We start from the raw sequence: 6499 nt of genomic DNA, 5'->3' as shown, positions 1-6499 counted from the left end.
CCCCAACATCACTCATGGGTCATCAGTAAGAAGAAAGGGGGGATTTAACGGCTAACTTGGCCCGGGAAGGCCGTGGAGGTGGGGGCCGAGCACGTCTCAGAGAATTGCAATCTTCAGCTGACTCCCCGACCCCCCCCCCCACCTCCCGACCCCCTTCCCACTGCGCTTTTCTGTTCCCACTGAGCAGCAGCAGAGAGAAAACATCTCCCCTTATTTCTTGGGTTGATTATTGGGACTGGAAAGCACGTCTGTCAGGAGTCCACTGATGAGGAACAGAGACGCCAATTCTCTCAACACACAATCTTGTAGACTCAGGGCAAATGATCTGTGGGGGGAAAGAAATAACTTAAAGCAACAGTCGGACATTCTGGGAAATCCACTTATTCACTTTCTTGCTTGGAGTTAGATGAGAACTGTGATATTGCTTTCATGTATGTGCGGTAAATATGTAGCAGGAGCCAAGAGACAGTTAGCTTAGCTTAAAGACTATAAGCAGGGGTAACAGCTAGCATGGTAAGAAAATCCACCTTCCAGCACCTCTAAAGCTCTCTAAATTAACAATTTATATCTTGGTTTTTTAATCCATACAAAACCTTTGGAAGAGCCAAGCCGTTTCTCCCTGTTTACAGACTCCAGGCTACATATTGAATTGACAGATATCAGCGTGGTATCAATTATCTCTCATCAAAGTACTGAATAAGCATATTTAGGACAGAAATTTTTTTTAAATGCACAAAGGAAAATACCTACCCATATACAGGGTATTTATATGTCAGTGTTACACTATATTCTGTGACCCATCAGATTCTGTGACCTGACAACAATTTTTTAGCTAAACTGCTAATCCAAACGTGTTTATCAGACTTTATTTCATGCTTTATTTTGATAGCTGTGACCAAACATGGCCCCAGTATTTAGATAATTTTGATTTCATTGTACTGATATTTGTAACAAATCAGACTACCATATGATTAAAAAAGGCCAGCGTGTGCTCTACAGACAGACCTATACACAAACAGCAAAATGCATTGTCACACAACAAGCAGATACTCCATTTGCTTTTCTAAAATGACACATATACTTTGTTTTTTGTACAGATTACATGTGCTGGTCAGGGTTGGGAGGGTTACTTTAAAAATGTAATCCAGTACAATTACTAATTACTTGTTTAAAAATGTAATCAGTAACGTAATCCAAGTACCACAAAATAAAATTAATGTAATCTGATTAGTTTTAGTTACTTTTGGATTACTTCAATGCCAAATATGTAATAAATATAACAATAAAATATAATAATAATAAAATATAACAAAAATATAATAAAGTATATCTTCTTCTAATAGGCAAATGAAGACAAGAGAAGTATCAATGATGTGTTTTCTGCTCAGTGTATTTTTAGAGAAACATAGAATAACAAAATCTCTTATTCCCACAATCCATATTTAAATGTTTTTATATGATATGCTTTGCACTATGTCACCACTATGGCAGTATCTCGCCCATCAATGACAAAAACATTGTTTTGTAGGTATTCTTGATGATATTTAAGTTTGTCATTTGGAAAACCATTTTACAGTTTTGATTACTCATTATGCACTTGTATTAATTTAGCATCCAATGAAAACAATATGAAGCTGAAAGCATAGTATTTCTGGGGCCGGTGTTATGTCGATTTATGCTACCTATCGAGATGTGCTACTTAGCGGTTCTGCGCATGCGTATGACCCACAAGCGTGGTCTGTTTCCACGCCCATAAATCTGTGCAACCTTGCTGTTGGGAATGCTGTCGAGAAAGAGGCTGATCAGTCAATATCTGTCAGTAATATAAAAAAACAACAACATTATTAGTCTATCAGAATACGCTACCCCTGATATCTTAGATAAAGATGGCATAATATAGTATTTCAACGTGCTCCCTATCTCCTTACAGGACACATGGAGTGAGTAGTGGTGCAATATAAAATGATTCTGTAGTGGGAGCATTATTTGATAGGGGATATTAGTCTATCAGAATACGCTGCCCCTGAAATGATGTCATAATAATCAAAAAACTGAAGATGTCATAATACTGTGAGAGTTATAATGGGATTGAAAAAGGGAACACATAAGGTAGCATTTTTCGATAGGGCAGAGCGTCTCTGCTGTCAATTTGCGCTACGGTAGCATTTTCGACAAGGTAGCATAGATTGTCAGAACACCGACAAGAAAACCACATTCGTACTGTACCCCCAGTGGTCAAACTGGCCTCAGTGCTCGGTCCTGGTCCAGCTGCCATGTTCACTCACTGGGACCTATAGCCAGTCCGCACAGAGTCAGCATGATGGGGTGGAGGCGTAAACACACATTTGCCGCTACTGGCGACTGTAAACGCCAATCAATGTCTGCAACACGTCCCTCCCTTGCTTTGGGTTTTTACCATGGACTGTATATAAAAAACATATAGGCCTATGGAGGCGAATAGCACAGTGTTTTCTGTTTCGTGGAAATTTCTGCTTAATCCCTCTGAGTAATCCCCGATTTAATGTACCTGTAATCTGATTACGTCTATTTTTTCTGTACTGTAACGGAATACAGTTACATTTTTTTGTATCCTGATTACATAACGCCATTAAATGTAATCCATTACTCCCCAACCATGCTGGTGGTGTTTATTTTTACCTGCCAAGCAAGCTGTTTCCCCCCATTTGTAGTCAATTTAACCATCTACAATCTTCTCATCCAACTCTCAGTAAGAAAGCAAATGAGCATATTTCCCAAAATGTCTAAGTAGTCGTCTAACTGCCCAGTCCAAGATGTCTTCTGCAATTCAACAAGTGACTTATACCACTATTGCTAATACTGGCTGGGCACAATAAGGATTTGAGGAATTGAATTACGTTTTGTTGTCTAAGAAAAGAGACCAAAGGATTAAAGGATCAAGCAGGAAACCACAAATGCAATCCCACCTTTTCTGTAAAGAACCTCATATCACCCATTGAGAGGGAAAGTCATTGGAGGGTATTTGTTCCTTCCAGGACTCCTCAACTCACTGCTCCACTTCTGAGGCCAAGACGGGGGGTTTAGCCTCGAGGCGGGGAAGAATTGAGAGAGGGACTTGTAGAATTATTCTAGCCTGATCAATAACGCTATTAAACACTAATGCATTCAGTGGAGGCAGACTCAATTTGATTGTGAAGCTTTATTTGAACATGGCAGGAAGCAGCAGAAAGAGAAGCACATCAAAGAGAGGCTTTGTGAGGAGAGGACCAGATTAGGGCCTCTGACGCAAGGATGGACCCAGCCAAGAGGAGCCCATGAATACATGCACACACACACGCACACACACGCACGCACGCACACACACACATCAAGGAAAACTGCTTCAACACACAAGCCAACACACTGCAAAGGCATTCAATCTAATTCCACATTTTCCATTCGCTTTCATTGGATGTCTACACGCATAGCCCCGCAGAGGCACATGTGCACACACATTCAACTGCACACAAACACACACAAATTCTCAAGAGCATTTAAGAGGTTTACTTTTATATTCACGATCTAAAAGATGGACAATGAGCTCATAAATAACTATGTGAATATGTGAAAGAAATTTTGGGAAATACATTTTCTTGCTGAGAGTTAGATGAGAAGATCGGTACTACTCTCTTACCTGTCTGTATAAAGCTACAGCTAGCAGCTGGTTAGCTTAGCATAAAGACTGGAAGACTTGGCGCCGTTCATAGGTAAAAATCCTCTAATCCACACTAATTAACATATTAGATCTCATTTTGTTTAACCAATACTTTTGGACTAAGACAGGCTAGCTGTTTCACGCTGTTTTCAGTCTTCATGCTAAGCTAAGCTAACCGTCTGCATCACAGATTGAAAAGACAAAAGTCATGGCGGGCGAATGTGCGGAGATTATGAGATGAATCCTGAGTCAGAAACAAACACAAATTACATAATGTATTTAGGGAAATGTTTTGGGGAATATTTTGGCACATGAACATATTCAAAAACACAGCTGATGAACGTTTTTTTACTCACAATGTGACCTTTTGGCTTGGGACCACCATTTTAATCATTTGCAGAGACACTATATTAAGTTAGCAATATTTAATTTACAACAACAATACATTAGTCTGTCTCTCAATACTTTCTGACTTTCCTACCCTGTCTGTTTCACTCATGCCCATTTGTTAATTAATAACAGTTGGGCACTGTACTTTGCAAACATTGCTCAAACAGGAATAATTAGTGCATTTGTTTGAGGATTGATGCAAATGTGGAGTATTTACAGCAGCAGGGCGGTGTATGTGGGATCAAAAGAAACTACAGTGCCAACATTAATGATGGTGAAGGAACATGTCACCCAGTAGAGCCCTATGGCACAAAGAAATAAGCTACAGCATAACAAGCTTTGGATACACAGACAATACTTGTTATTCAGATCAATTCATTGTTGGTCTAGGAGATTTTTTTACAGGAATTTTTAACAATAAGAAAAATAAAGAATATCACTAGTCTCATCATGTAAGGAGTTCCAGTCCATACTGACAAACACTGTTGCATAGTTCTCTTTATGCGAAGAATCACAATACATTTAGACACACCAGTTCTCAGAATTGGGAAATTCCACTTTTTTTTTGTTAAGGACAGTGCTACATTATGTGGCCTATGAAACAGCGTCTATCTTCACTGTGTTAGTAATGTCTGAAACGTTAGGTGAAGAAAAAGAGCACCTGGCTGTACTCAGCTAAACACAGGTTAATGTTAATTTCCTACAACAGAGGGGAGTAAAAATGAAAATTCTGCAAAAACAAAACAAAACAGAATTTATCCTCCCACTCCCACACCCCCCATCCTCTCCTACCCTCCACCTCCTACTTTTACGATGCCCTGCTTCCTAATAAACTTTTGTGGTGTTTGGAATCCATTAGGAGCAATATCCCACTTCTCAAAACATCCTGGCTCATTCTGGGGGAGTGGAGCAAGGAGACGGGGAGCCGCGGGAGGGGAGGGCCTCAAATTTCCATTTCTATTGAAGGCAGACTGAGGGGGATTTGAGCAGGGCTGCAGGGCCACAGAGCATACACTCTGATGGTAAAGAGAAAGAATGTCATAGGAGAGGATCTCGGGGGGGGGGGGGGGGGGGGGGGGGGGGGGGTCTGCTAGCAAGAAATATTCTTTGGAAATAAGCTTTTTGGTGATTTTGTACATTAGCATAGTTTTGTAAGTGAACTTGTGCCATTTTAACTTAACTGTTCCACCACTGTAGAGAAGCACTGTAAGGAAGAACATAAATAAATAAATGTTATAAATTAAATGTATCAGAGGATCATATTGAGCTCTTAATGTGTCTAACTCATAGACAACATCATAGCTACAACACCATCGTTACCCTACACTACTGGATCACTACAACACCAAAAGTCTTTTGGAATTAAAAACCAAAGTTGAAACTAACAAGAGCCACATGGAACAATGAAATGTTACTCAAATAAAACAAATGAACCATATAGGTGTTGAACTAGTCCTTCAGTTAGTGGTCATAAATCTGTTTAGCACCCGTTGGTTATAGGGAGCTTTTGTTTTTTAAGAGTGGAGGTTGTTGTGTTTCTTGGTAAAGGACAATGAAACATGTCTGATTTCTTTCCTCACGGGACGATATCGTTAATCAGAACAAAAACAAGATGTAAGTACAGCTTCAATGCCGAGGTCACTGCTTTTAATACTGCTTTTAAGGATCTGAGAACTCATTTGAAAGCACTTTTACTTTCCATTCTTCACTTTATAATCTGCCTCTCATGCCCCGCTTCCACCTTTAAATTCACAGGTATTGTCACAGGCCGCTTTTACTCATATGTATTCCCATCATATCAGTTGTAGTGGGTGTTATCAAGCTCCAAACAAACCTTTAATCCAATTCAGATAGCAGGCACTCAAGTGTTGCAACAATTGTTCCCACAGTGTGAAAGTAAGCCACTATCTGAAAAACACGAGAGCTGCAAGACAAATGTGTGGCAGAGTGCCAGCGGTGGGAGGTACAGGAGCGAGGGGCCTGAGATTACAGACAAAGCAGGAGTAAACAAGGCCTTCAGATAAAAAACACAGCCGGGTACTTTTAACAATAGTTCTTTCCTGGCAGGGAGCGACAACAAAGCGCCTTCCTGTATGCGCGCCCCTTGCATGCGCCCTCACTTCCTGTGGACGCTCAGACATGTGGCTTGCCGCAAACACATCAGTGCTGACCGACCCCACAAGCCATCAACCTCTGACCCCAGCGGCGATCTACCTCACACAATAGTGGTACAAGTATTAAGTATTCTGATCCCTTACTTAAGTAAAAGTAGCAATACAGCAATGCAAGACTCCATTGCAATTAAAACAGGAGTATCATCATAATTAGTATTTTAGTGTTGTTGCTGTCCAGGTGGAACTGATTTTAACTACTCTAAATTTAGAGTTATAGGATATACAGATATAGGTTTAGTTTAGGATGTCATGGAGTAAAAAG

This window comes from Micropterus dolomieu, linkage group LG11, assembly GCF_021292245.1.
Source record: "Micropterus dolomieu isolate WLL.071019.BEF.003 ecotype Adirondacks linkage group LG11, ASM2129224v1, whole genome shotgun sequence".
Classification (NCBI taxonomy): Eukaryota; Metazoa; Chordata; class Actinopteri; order Centrarchiformes; family Centrarchidae; genus Micropterus; species Micropterus dolomieu.
The sequence above is the reverse complement of the archived record's forward strand: the minus strand, read 5'-3'. Positions refer to the sequence as shown.